This window comes from Rhipicephalus sanguineus, chromosome 4, assembly GCF_013339695.2.
Source record: "Rhipicephalus sanguineus isolate Rsan-2018 chromosome 4, BIME_Rsan_1.4, whole genome shotgun sequence".
Taxonomy (NCBI): domain Eukaryota; kingdom Metazoa; phylum Arthropoda; class Arachnida; order Ixodida; family Ixodidae; genus Rhipicephalus; species Rhipicephalus sanguineus.
In genome coordinates this window covers 57060040-57074777 of record NC_051179.1, presented here as the reverse complement: position 1 = coordinate 57074777, position 14738 = coordinate 57060040, and the positions used below count along the sequence as shown (strand labels likewise).

Here is a 14738-nt window from a genome sequence, read left to right as displayed (position 1 = left end):
GTGGCGCTAGCTGTCACTCCCAGTGCGAAATATGATAAGCGTTAAGAACTAGGAACTCTGATGTGAAAACGTCGCCGTAATAGTTGAAGCGTTATGAGTATCGCACGCACATGATCAAGGGCGTAGCCAGAAATTTTTTGGGGGGAGGGGGGGGGGGGTTTGACTGTACTTCATGTATGTTTGTGCGTGCGGTTGTTATGTGCGTGTATATACACGCAAGCAAAATTGAAAATTTTCGGGGGGAGGGGTGTTTGAACCTCCCTCCCACCCCCTTGGCTACGCTCTGCACACGATATTTGTAGCAGCTGTGAGTAGTGAGACGTGTACACAGGATCATTATCTTGACTGCATGGTGTGTAGCTACTGGTCTATTGGCCGATTTGGGTAATGCTGTTCACTTTTCCGCAACGCTTGCTTTAGGCTGTTCCCAAATGAACCTGCATCGACCTAGCCTTGCTAGCCCAAAAATACCTAAAATTGGTTTTATTCGAGGAATATATTTTTAGGTCGTGAGGAATCCATACTGAAGATGTCAACGTAAAAGAAGGTTCAATCAAATGGAAAATCGTCCAATAAAGCTGATTTCTGACCTTCATAATCGCCTGCGTGTAGCGCAGTTGCCTTCTTCTTACTCCCAGTATATGCATATAACAAAGCTCATCTTTCTAATGGTTCACTTTTATTTTCATTGCTGAAAGAAACAAATATGCCTTGATCCCACAGAACGTGCACTGAGTATCCGCACGTACACTGCGGAACATTGTGAAAATAAAACAACGACAACTGCTTAAATAAGCTACGCGAAAGTCAATGCTGAATGTAGAGCAACGCCCTCTTCATGCGCCTAGAGAGATTAAAAGAAAGCGCCTCCTTTGTTGTCGGCAGGATGGCGCTTCAACCCTGTGACTCGGTATTTTTTCTGCCCACCGTGTTTCTAGCGCGCTTTATGTGCGGTGTTTCTCAATTGCACGGATAATTATTTTAATCATATTATACGAGCAGCAAAGCATACAGTGGGAGCTAGGGACTATGTTTCTTTTGAGCCTTGCCTACGCGCCACTTAACTGCGAGTACAGTTAGGCTTCAGCGCACCGTCTCATTGCCACCAAGCAAAGCCGTTGTTAGTATTGCCACGCGCTTTTCTTTTTGTCATTTCTATGTAACTAGTCCGTTGCACGCGTAGCCGCCGCCTTGCGCAAGCCGCACTCTTATGTCTGGGAACCTTCCAGATTATCTTAGAATCTTCTGATGGCTTGAGCGCGCAAACGCGAACAGTTGAGATTATTCTCGAAATAACGCGGCCACCAGCGATAAGGCTCGAATCTTCAATGCTGCATATATAAATGCTGACGTGCATTACCGCAGAGCAGTTTTATCGACGGCCGACGCTCTGTTCGCCGCTATCAGGGTACAGTGTGTAATGCTGTAGTTTGACTTTTCGCTTCCCGGCCACATGTTCGGCCAAATGAAAAGTTTCATCATGAATACGCCTACTGCTGCCTTCATCGACGTCACGACCCCGTGACAGTATACATAGTCCAGAGTATCTGAAAGGTCATGTTATGTTATAAATTTATTGTCAGCTCATGTTACAAATGATCTCTATTTCCTCCTTAATTGCTCTCTGTGTTATTGGCGTTTTATTAATTTTTAGACGCTTTGCTACTCTTCTTTTTTCTCTCACGCAGGTGCTTTTTTTTTTTTAGTTTAGGAACTGTCTTTACATTTTGCCGTACCACAAAAACGGCGAAAAGACCACAGACTAACAGCTACAAAAAATGTAGCTTGTGTGTGTCTGAGGCACAACGTAAGGAACTACATGACTGAATATCAAAAGCGCATTCAATAGTGAAGGTGGTAACAGTGTTTATGCACATAAAGATACATCAAAAAGCAGCTATAGGAGTAAACCTTCATATGCATGGCATTAAAATGTTAGAAGACTTAAAAACAGTGTCCCAAAAAAATGCGAGATATATGTAGAATAGAAGTTTCAACAAATAAAGTATTCTAGAAGTATTTCGACAGCAACTTGAAAAAAGCAGAAAAGTATTTATACAGGACAGTACAAAATATTGTTTGAATTCCTTTAGTGTGAGGGTTTATATGTTACCATATAACTTGTTTGGCATGTAATAAGGATCGTTCGCATTATAATTTGCAGAGTTTAATTAGCGTGGTTAGTTCAGGATGAAAGAGCAATCAATTGTTAAACGTTTAAAAGTACCCACTTATGGCCGCTATACAGGCTAAACACATTTCTTTGAGCGAAAAGAGAGAGAGAGAAAATAGGTGGACAAATTAGCAAAAAGCAACTACAAGATCTAAAAACGTTAATACTATGATCCAATGTATTTGTTGTGTCAAAGTACGGTTATTAGGGTCAGCGGTAGACGCGGAATTCCCACAGAAAATGTTGGGTAGTTACGCAAATGAGGACCGACAGTTGCAGCCTATGCTAAACGTGGAAATGAGACGTGGTTAGTTCAACCACCGTGCTATAATTTACGTAAAAGATAATGCGTAATGTACATATGTTTTCTCGCGATATTTTTCAATTCATTAAGGCAAAAGCCTTATATGTTCAGTTAGTCTAAAAATCAGGGTGTAGTTAGCATCAGCACAAATGGTAAGGAAAGAAAACGCTCCAGCGTTTTTCACTAATATTTGCGATGGCTACTGAGTTCTTGAATTTGTACGACTGTAGATATATATATATATATATATATATATATATATATATATATATATATATATATATATATATATATATATATATATATATATATATATATGTGTGTGTGTGTGGAAAGGGGTAGCCGTCACCAAGCAATGGTGACAACAACTCCTTCATTTATTTTCTATTTCAATAAAAAAAAACGAACCACATAACAAAAGTGTGGCTCAAGGTGCGTGAGCTGGGCGTTCACTTTGTTTTTATTGCGATAGCAATTATATGGACACTCACGGCGAAAACTAAAGCAGAAGGAAAACATTCCGAAGCACCCGACCGGGGATTCGAACCAGCGACCCCTCGCTCCCCTGCGCGCTGCGTTAGACAACTCAACCAGGCGTCATGCATGTGCCGGCAAAATAACAGCGAGCTATTTATATACACCATTTACCGCTGGTGGTGCGCAGATCACGTAGGAGCTTGAGCGTGTTTTCTATCACGCAACGAACCTACATTTTCTTTCACTTTGAAAACTGCCCTTGAGACGCGCACGATAAAGTGGCCCCTTCTGTATCCACTCGTGATATTGAACGAAAGAAAAGGAACACCGGGTCCACCTTGCGTCAGACGACCCCGTGTGGCAGAAGACGCAGAGGGGACACTCCACACGCCGCAGTTTAAAAGGAAAAGAAATATCTAAGAGCGTCTGATTCTTCATTGTGGACACTTGCAGCGCGTTGCTCAAGCACAACGACGTAACAACTGTGACAGTTACGCTTGTCCTGTGTATACCTGTGCGTTCTTTTCGGGCGTCCTGCTTTGTGCTTCAGCGGCGCGCTGCAAGTATCGAGCCGCTTGTTGTTCTTCGAGTGGCATTCCAATTTCTTGGTATCGCAGTCATTGCTTCGCCCTTGTGGTGAAGCGGTGAATTTTTTGTGATAGCACGAAGCCTAGAGGATAAAGAAGAAGCGGCAGAAGGTCTCCAAGAAAAGTTGTTTACAATCAACACTGCAACCACAATTAACGTTAGGCAAGCACCACCAACACAACTGATCTTAGGCAACAGTTGTTGCAATTGATTTTTCTGGGATATGCACCGCGTATTTGCTGGCTAAGGGTTGTTGCACCGTGAGCTTCAGCGTTTGTCTCCAACAAAAAAATCACAGCATATCCACGGAGTGAATGATGATGAGTGGGCGAAGCTGCGGAGGTTCATCGGTAAACCGTGAATCTTCCGTGAATTCTGCCCAGTACATCATCACCGACGTGAGATCGGGCGCGTTTATACTAAAGGTTCGATGAGTTATGACGACTTGCAGCTCACTTTAATTTTACATGTACGCTGTGAATTTTCATTGTTTAGAAAACCATTGCTTTAGAAAACACCTTGCGTCTTTCGTTAAGCAGCTGGCGTCTTTTTCGTTTTGCTTTAGAAACATCTGGCGTTCTTTCGTTTTGTTTTTACAAAACATCTGCGTCTTTCGTTGGTTTATTTCATGAATCAACGGCGTTTTGAACAAAATTTTTATTGTTTAATCACGCACAGGAGAAATCTCACAAGCACTACCTTGGAGGTAACAATGGCTGCTAATGGAATGAGAGACAGAAGAAGTCGGCTTTTAGCTAACACTTACACTTCTACAGAGACCGAAGAATTCGGCTTTTAGTTAACGCGCACGCTGCGAATTTTTTATTGTTCAACAACGCACAGGAGAAATCTCCCACTGGCACCACCTTGGAGGTCAAAGGGTAAGACTTGTTACTCACTACTACGAGCACGACGAGGGACGAACGGGTGCCGCCTTAAGGAGCTTCGCCCCTAAAATTCTGCAGGGTGCATTATGTATTTGCCTGAGACAATTCGGTAGACTCTGAATCACCTGTGGCGCACACCCGCATACCATGAGCCTTGGTATGAGGGTATGCGCCACACGTGACTTGGGGAAGGATACTAGGAACGCTTAGTCAGAGCGCCATCAATGATCTAACGGCTGACGATGAAAACTACAGTATCAGACCTGTCGAAGCGGGGGCAGGAAGATGACTTAAGTGGGGAACTACACAGTGGTGTCGAACTAGGCCTTTGCTTTAAAAGCATTATTTTTACACTGACACTTTGAGCTGTAAAACGAGGGGGCGTACGAGAACGTAGACAGGGAATCGCTGCGGGATATTTCAGATGAACAACTGCATTCTCAAGCAGCAATCGTCACGTCGAAATAATTAAATCTTATTCGTTTTTTATTTTGTTTATTTCATCCTTATTTATTTTCCGACTCGTGTCGGGGCATCGATACATATTTCATTTGTTTAGAACACACTGCGGCAGAGGAGACTAAGAATGTGGGGTTTATGCGATAAAATTTACAGCGCAACGTATATTAATGCAGTGTCAGTACAAAAATTTCAACTCGAGTAATCGAACGCGTGTAAGATCAGTTCAACTGTTGTAATATATAAGTTCACTACACTAATGGTAGAACGATCAGAATATAATGACCAACTTTTAAAAAGTCACTAAGACCTACGCATTAAAAAGAGGCTTGATATCACACTGAGAAATACCTACATTACAAAATGGTAAGCGGGGGAGGGGGAGGTAACGCATTCTAATATTTGACTCTGCGTAAATAAAAGGGAGTTCATAAAGGTGCGTGCAAAATAAGGTTCTAAGAAGTGATCGCGATGACCACTGAAGGAACGCGGCGCAAAGGTTATTAATTACGTCCGTACAGGCGTTGGAGAACTGATGTGTAGTTGGTAGAAGAAATTATGTGGCTTTTGTTCGAATTTAGAGTTAAGGAAGGTAATTGTCACGCATATGTTACGACGACGAGTCTGCTAGTTTATACTTGCTAAAAATGAACTTAAACTTCATGACTTTTGTTCGAGTTGATAGTATGAAAACGTCATTGCCACGCACTTGTGTTAAAAATGAAACACGGAGACGGTCTCTGGGTAATTTCAAATCTATCTTCTTCTTTTCTAGCGTAAGGATTCCGGGCGATACAAGCATGCTCATGTAGTTGCAAGACACATATTTTCTACGTGAGCAGCTTAAGCTCGGCAGCTCGGTTTCAGGGTTTACTGTACCTAGTTTCATTCTAGACACCGTTAGTTCACTATTCTTGCGTTGGCATTCAGAACATTGACCATCATCTATCACTGTCAAGCTAAAACCTTACATCAAAGGGAGCAAAGATTCTGAGCTCCCTTGGTCAGAACCAAGATGCACAAAAAAAAACGAAAACAAGAAGGGCTCATAATTATTAAATTAAGATATTGCCTAACATCTCGCGTCTCACCAAGTTACAGTAGCTATACCCGCATTTGGAATGCTGCATATATAGTCGATGTTTCGTTTTATCTTAGTTCATGACACATCGCAAATGCTCTCAAACGGGTAATTTAGCAAAGGAAAGCTGGAAAGGGCGTGGTCCGAAGATCTGCGACACGCTTGTAATCCAGGTGCCCTTAGGCTGTCATTACACTCAAAGGCATTATTACTAGGGGTGTGCGAATATCAAATTTTTCGAATACGAATCGAATACGAATATCCACCTTCGAATATCGAATCGAATATCGAATATCGAAGGAAAAATGCCTCCACAGTAACAATGTTTTATTTAACATGTAGCTATTTGAGAAAAAAAAGACATTAACAGCCTGACTGGCAGCACAACATACACTGCTATCTCCAGAACACAATGTCCAGGCTAGCACAATGCACATCACAACACAAGCAAACATCACGGCACAATGAAAGTAATGACTACATGTTGTCATGAAGAAATATGAGTTGCTCCACATGATCAGGCAGCAGGCGCTGCCTTGTAACAGAGGCACCCCTCCCCCCCTCTGCCACTGAAAAGGCACGCTTGCTTGGAACAGAAGTGGCTGGTATAGGGAGGTACATGGGGCAAAGCTTTGCCAGACTGGGGTATATGAAGGTGCCTACAGTCCGCCACCAGTCACATGGGTCACTGTCTTTCTTCAGAAGTGGTCCCGCATAGTGAACAAGTCGTAGTGCGGCACGTTACGGCCGCATAATATTGAAAATGTACGGTTACATGATCGCCAACAGCGCTGCACGTCGGAGATGCCCAGCAATAAATCATACGTATTGGGGCGCTCGTCGCAGGCAGATATCGTGCCTCCGTGTACTTACGATGTGTATCGCTCCTCTCGGCAACGTTTTTAGCTATACGAACGCAGCAGAAATGTGGAAGACGAGTTATTTTATGCATGATAATCGAATCGCATATTCGAATTTTTCGAATATTTGAAGTTATCGAATATTCGAAACTTTTCGAATACACGATTTTCGAATCGAATACGAATATTTCGAATGTAATATTCGACGAATATTCGAAACTTTCGAATATTCGCACACCCCTAATTATTACCCGAAAGAGGAGTAACGGAGACCAATAGGCGCGCGCGACGAACGGATAGACCGTTGAGGAGCAACCGCAGGGATGCGTGCCGCGTGCAAACCAGTCAGTCTGCAAAGGGATCAACCGGACGGGAGATGCAGGCCGTGTGCAAAGATACGTTGCGTGTGCAAACCGTTGTCAAGGAAACTAACCGCCCTCCTAGCTCTTGGGTCAGGCATCCCACTTGTTTTCGTGGTGGCGGCTCTGTCACGCTTGGAGAGTTCGACAATGTAGCAACTACGCCGCGGTGCCTTCGATAGCCACGTATGCGTAGATGAGTGTGTAATGCTGCTTTTACGTTTCGCCGCACCCATGAAGTCTGAAGCTGGTGTCGACACTCCGTGGCGCCGCGCTGTACACAGGGGTGGTCCAACTGCGCTCATTGCGCCATTTTGCTGCAATCCCATATCCCTGTGATAGATAGATAGATAGATAGATAGATAGATAGATAGATAGATAGATAGATAGATAGATAGATAGATAGATAGATAGATAGATAGATAGATAGATAGATAGATAGATAGATAGATAGATAGATAGATAGATAGATAGATAGATAGATAGATAGATAGATAGATAGATAGATAGATAGATAGATAGATAGATAGATAGATAGAAACACTCAAAGTGTCTTGGGTTCGCATTTAATAACAATTTTATGCGGAGTACATGCACCTGCACGCCGAGTAGATTAGCCTACCAAACCGCCTCTCTGCATTGCCTTCCTTGAGATGAATTCATTACATGCCTTCGCTTGCAGTTCCTGGAACGTGTATATCTCATAAGATGGATGTCAATGACATTTTAAAAGTATGAAGAATATTTCTCGGCAGGAGTGCCAAACATCCTGGCTAAGTTAACGCTGTCGTCATTGGTTAAATATTAATTAGGCGCACAAGGAAAGCGGGAAGATATGACGTTCATGTTGACGTGTCCTCTAGAGCGATCCGTCTTCCAAGCGAGAGCTACTTCCAACTGATACTTTAGCTGTCCACTGCTTATGCTCGGAGGATGTGCGACATTGCTCAAATATTGTAGATCCCAGAAATGTTTATAGAGGTAGGGAAACAGGAAAAAATATGTAAATGTTACTCTCATATTAATTAGAACTAACAGACAAGAAAGCCAAGGAAGGTAATTGGATGTTATTTGTAATGATTATGATGTAAATGTGAAGAAAGTAAACTGCACGAAAAGACAACTTGCCGCCGGCAGGCAGAAAAAGAATGTTCCACACTCGCCGCCAAGGCTACCAGCGGCGCTGACTAACACTCCTTGGTTTAACCATATATATACCATATACACCATATACCATATACCATATATACCATATATACCATATATACCATATATGCCATATATATCATATAAAGTGCACGGGAGGATGACTGCCGCCGTAGCTCAGTGGTAGAGCATCGGACGCGTTATTCGAAGGTCACAGCTATTGTCCCTGCCGGCGGCAAGTTATCTTTTCGTCCACTTTACTTTTCTTCACATTTACATCATAATTACTATACATAACATCCCCTATACTTTCCTCGGCTTTCTTGTCTGTTAGTTCTAATTAATGTTGTGTCTAGCAAAGAAAAACGAGCCCTTAATCTTCCATTTCTTTACTTTCATACTGAAAAAGGCTTGCGACTATGGATATGTATTCCTCCTTCCTCATATTTTGTTTTGTTGCGACGAAAGTTCCCCTAAAGGCACCAAACTTTATACGTATGACACTTGGAGTCTTTCTGAAAACTATTCCTGCAGACATAGCTCTCAATGTAAATTTGCTATTTAAAAAAATTGAGTTATTAAGAACGCGGGACGTAAGAAAACAAGGCATGCAAATAAAATATCTGGTTAATTAACTAAATACGCTAATTAACCTTCGTATTGAGATAACAATATCGGTAGTAGATAAACTCAAGTTCTGGTATCCACTAACTAAGGTAATTAAGTAAGCTAAACAGTGTAGCTTACTGACTGGAACATCAAAGCGCATAACTTGTTTTTTGACATCCGTCATTGCCGATCGTTGCAGTTTTTATTAAACAGCTAGCATTTTGATCTTGCATTCTTTATTTTCAGGAATCTCGTTCGCAGTATTGGAGAAACGACCAGTACACTTCCTGTAATTTGTACAAAGTACACATATTATTTTAACATGTGTGTTCCTGCTTTCGGGAGTTACAAAATGCCATTAAGTGCGAAGATGGAGGGAGATTAGACTCTATCTGCCGTAAACCCTAACGCCGTTCACGCACTTTTGCCTTGCAGTATCTCACCGAATACCCATTCTTCAATTGGCTCTTCAGTGAGCTGTTCCTGCAAAAAAAAAAAAAGAAAACTCAGAGGGTTTCTTATGCATTCACTAGAGGCGACTTGAAGGCGAAAGCCATCTTCTCCTTCTTCTTCTTCTTGTACTCAGTCGATGTATTGATCCTGCCCCGCCACCCTCCGAAACTTCGCCCACCTAGCGTGGTTTTACATTGCCTCCAGGATCGGAGGCACCTCACTTCGTTTTGCACTGCCTCCGTGATCTGCCCACTTTTTACCAAGCTGCGAAGTTTTGACCAAGCTACGGCATCAGGTGAGGTCACGCTAAAATTTGTGACGTCATGATGACGTCACGAATTTTGGCAATCTCGGGCGTCACGATGACGTCATATGATCATGTCATCCTGTGATTACGATGACGTCATATGATTACGTCATCCTTCGTCGTTGGGGCGAAGGATGACGATGATACTTCTTTGGTTCTCTTCTTTTTTTATTTCTGTCTTTCTCCCTTTATATATATATAATTATATTATATATATATATATATATATACTATATATATCATATTATATATTATATAATATATATAATATATATATATATTATAATATATATAGATATCTATATATATATACTTCTTTCATTCTTCTGTCTTTGTATATTTTATCCCTTTAATTTTATCTCTTTTTCTTTCTATCGCTTTCTTTCTGTCTCCCTATTTTTTTCTCTCTTTCGTTCTCTCGCGCTCTCTTCCACGTATTTCACATCCCCGACTTCGCCGAGCACAGGTTTCGTTTAACGCTCGCACCTGGTGTACACGGTAATGGGGCTTGCCGAATTCCTGTGGCGCTTACCCACCTCCGAAATTTTTGACGACGGAGCACAAGTTACGGATAGCTTAAAGCTTTGCTGTTAAAATCTTTAAATGCAATTTATGGCATATTCATTTATTTTAAAAATCTTAAAAAATGCACATAATCAAAGATATTTATCGTGGAATATCAATAGCGATACCGAAAGTGAGCGCTCCGGGCGCGCAGGAAAGGCGGCCTCTCTGTTACGTTAGCAGAAGCGCCGGCATACAAACCAAGAACAATTGTCTATTGCCGCAACTCAAGCCAAAAAATTCAAGCAGCTTCAGTGGCTCAACGTCTTGAGCACTGGTTAAACAATGTAGCTGGTGGAATCATATTGTCACGTGGACGTGACAGCGAAAAGACGGCAGTCGGAATATAAAGACGTCACTCTTTATTTGGGCGAACCTGTGGCCGGGAAACGAAAAGTCAAACTACAAGCAATACATGCTGTACACAGATAGCGGCGAACAGAGCGTCAGCCGTCTATAATCAGATCTGCAGTAAGGCGCGTCGGCATTTATACATGCGGCATCGAACACTCAAGGCTTGTCGCTGGTGGCCGCGTTAGCTTGAAAAGAAGCTCAACTGTTCGCGTTTACGGGCTTAAGCCTATCAGAAGATCCTGAAACAGTCTAAAGGTTCCCAGACATTCGGACGAGGTTTATGCAAGGCATTGGTTTTGCGTGTAACAGACCAGTTACTACATGAGGCGCGTTACATTGCCCTTCTCTGTAAAAGCATCGTACCGATGCTTGTTACAGTAGATGGAAGGGGGAAAAAAGCGCATACACAAATAAAGTACAATAATAAAGCAAAATCGTAGAGTCCTCAAGCTCGCTAACGCGTATAAAACGCCTTAAGGCGCATGACATGGACGACTTCACGTCGTGCGCGGCACCGCTGTGGTTTCATAATGCCGTCCGGGATGACCTCGTAGTCAAGAGCTCCGAGACGTGGAAGCACCTTGTGTGGCCCGAAGTATCGCCGAACAAGTTTTTCACTGCGTCCACGTCCGCGTATCGGCGTCAATACCCAAACACGGTCGCCGGCCTGGTATTCTACTTGGCGTCGTCGAAAGTTGCAATGGCGGCTGTCAATCTTTTGCTGGCTCTTGATGCGCAGACAGGCGAGTTGTCTCGCTTCTTCGGCGCGCTGAAAGTATACAGTGACGTCGAAGTTTTCTTCGTCAGTGACGTTGGGTAGCATGGCGTCGAACATCTTGGCGGGGTTCACTCCGTAGACCAGCTTGTATGGCGTCATGTGCGTCGTTTCTTGCACGGCCGCGTTGTACGCGAAGGTCACGTACTGAAAGATAGCATCCCACGTCTTGTGTTCGACATTGACGTACATGGTCGGCATGTCGCTGATGGTCTCGTTTAGACGCTCGGGGAGGCCATTGGTCTGTGGGTGGTAGGCGGTGGTCTGACGGTGGCTTGTCTGGCTGTATCCCAAGATCGCCTGACTTAGGTCAGCAATAAAGGTTGTACCTCTGTCGATGATGAGAACCTGTGGGGCGCCATGTCGAAGGACGATGTTCTCAACGAAGAACTTGGCTACCTCGGCGACAGTGCCTTTGGGCAGGGCCCTTATTTCGGCGTAGCGGCTGAGGTAGTCGGTAGCTACGACGATCCATTTCTTTCCGCAAGTCGACTTTGGGAACGGCCCCAGTAAGCCCATCTCGATTTGCTGGAGCGGTCGGCGGGGTGGTTCGATCGGCTGAATAAAGCCTGCTGGTCTTGTCGGCGGTTTCTTGCGTCGCTGACATTTTCGGCGTCTCTTTACGTAGCGAGCGACGTCGGTGGCAAGGCGCGGCCAGTACTACTTTTCTGTATTCTTGCGAGCGTGCTGGAAACACCAAGGTGTCGAGCTGACGGGTCGTCATGTAGGGCCTGGAGGATTTCTGGTCGCAATGCTGAAGGCACTGCGAGAAGGCAGTTGCCTCGAAGTAGCGAGAAGTTCTTGGGAGAATGCCGTTTCGCAAGAAAAACGACGCCAGTCTTGGCTTGAATAACTTCGGTGCCACGGTTGTCCTGCCCTCGAGGTATTCCACAAGACCCCTGTGTTTGTCGTTCAGCGAAGTCGTCGGCACTTATGGTTCCCAAGATGCAATCATCATCCTGGTCGTCCTGCGGCGGTGCGTCGACCGAGGCACGAGACAGGCTGTCGGCGTCGGAGTGTTTTCTTCCGGACTTATAAACGACGGTAATGTCGAATCCTTGAAGTCTAAGACACCACTGTGAGAGGCGACCAGAAGGGTCCTTCAAGTTAGCTAGCCAACACAAGGCGTGGTGGTTGCTCAGAACTTCGAAGGGCCTGCCGTAGAGGAAAGGGCGAAACCTGGATGTCGCCCAAATGAAGGCCAGGCACTCTTCTTCTATTGTGGAATACTTGGCTTTGGCTTTGGATAGCGCCCGGCTAGCATAACTGATAACCCTTTCCAGCCCGTCAGTCCTCTGCACAAGGACGGCGCCGAGTTGCTTTCGTCGGGGTAGATTTCTGTATCAGCGTATTCGCCGAAATGCACAAGTATCGGAGGCATCTGGAGGCGTCGTTTTAGTTCCTGAAATGCTTTCATTTGCGCCGTTTCCTAACTTAATTGCACATCGGTCTTCGTGAGGCGCGTTACGAGCTCGGCGATCCGGGAAACTTCTTTGACGAAGCGTCTGTAATTAGGCGCACAAGCTCAGAAATCGGCGTGCGGCCTTCTTGTCGGTGGGTGGCGGGAAGGCAGTGATGGTAGCTGTTTTCTGCGGGTCTGGCCGAACACCACCCTTGCTAATGACTGTGGCCTAAAAACAAGAGTTCCTCGTACGCGAAGCGGCACTTTTCGGGCTTCAAGGTCAGTCCAGAGATCTTTATTGCTTGAAGTAGAGCTTCAAGGCACCGGAGGTGTTCGTCGAAGTTGCAAGCAAACACAACGAAGTCGCCCACGTACACAAGGCACGTCTGCCAGTTAAAGCCGGTGAGTACTCTATCCATAACACGTTGAAAAGTCGCAGGTGCCGAACAAAGACCAAAGGGCATGAGTATGCACTCGGACAGACCTTCTGGTGTCATATAAAGGCAGTCCTTTCTCGGTATCTCTCCTCGACTTCGATTTGTCAGCAACCGGTCTAGAGGTCCATTGAAGAATAGTACTGTGTTTGGCTGCGACCGCCTGTTTACGATTTCCATCTGTGTAGTATTTCCGCATGTCACTATTCGACCACCTGAGCGGCTCCGAAGCGTCATTCTTAATTATTTATTTATGACGTCAGTATGCCCAACGGCATAATAAAAAGATATACTACTCGTTCTCCTAGAGCAGGTGTAGAAGCGGTCTATGCAATTTACGGGTGCATTTGGACTCAACGTCCATCGACACTGTCGACAAGCACAATACGAGGTTTTGATATTTAAAGAATACGCGAAAGAGTATAGTCGGCATATAGCGAAATATACATTGACCAGACAGCGTGCGCGTCACTCGCACTATATAGGTAACAAACCATAGCGTTAACTACCATTCGTTGACACTAACCGCATGTGTTGCATTTTACATACGCCTATTGAGTTTTCGCGTGTTGGCTCGTAGGGGATGATATATTCTGTAGATATCCACTGTCGTGAGCAATATGAGATCGAGCACTGAAATTACCAGACCATATAGCGGCTAAACGTAGTTGGCAAGCGTAGAAGTGGTCAAGGCATTAAATAGTCAAGCGGAAAGACATATCTGGCTATTCAATGCGTCACATTCATATCAGTATTGTAAGTAGTCGCTGAAGAGACATGAATTCGGTGTCCCAGCTTATATTGCTCACGATAATACGTCTTCACGGTATCGGCGTATTGCGCCTAAACCACCCAGAGGTCGAACTTTAATTATGGTGTGACAGTTGTGCACGAGCCTACAATGAACACGGAGCCATGAGAATTTAACGAAACGGTGACTAAATAGCGGAGTTACGTTTGATGATCGAAATGCTGTGATATGCATGAACGGCACACACCTTGAAAGAGCGAAGAGCTAGGCATCGAACCGGAAGACGTCATTTTGCTATCCACCTATTTCAATGCCTCCTAGAAGGCGTGAAAGAACCCTTTAAAGCTTCTTTCCTTGTGTACTCTTGTAAGCCGGTTGAACGGGTCGGGGATATCATGTGGGACGCTTAGCTTGTCGCACGCACGGACGCAAGAAGCGCCGCATGGTAACACCTATGGCCAACGCCGATGCCCGAACAGCCCTGGATGCACGCAAAAAGCATTTGCTACAGTGGTGGGCGAGTTACACTTAGGTTTTACATATTATCGAGATTCATATATTTATTTTGACTGGTTCTGTTTTAAAAACTAGCGCCACGCTTTCTGTAGCGCCTTCGGAAGGAAACACTAAAAAAATAGTCGGTCTCGTGTTTCTGCGAGGCAACGCCTCTTCATTAAAAGTCTTTCAAAACTTTTTAAAAGGCAGCTTGCGTAAAAGAGTTTCTTGCGTGTTCATGCGACAGGGTTATGACTGAA

The 14738-nt window shown here is 44.2% G+C and overlaps 1 protein-coding gene across 1 annotated transcript in view; it reads left to right on the top strand.

Annotated features, from left to right (window-relative positions):
• Nucleotides 1-14738, top strand: part of LOC119390031 (beta-1,4-N-acetylgalactosaminyltransferase bre-4) — a 211276-nt gene that overhangs the window by 95817 nt on the left and 100721 nt on the right. The gene's annotated exons all lie outside the window — the stretch shown is intronic.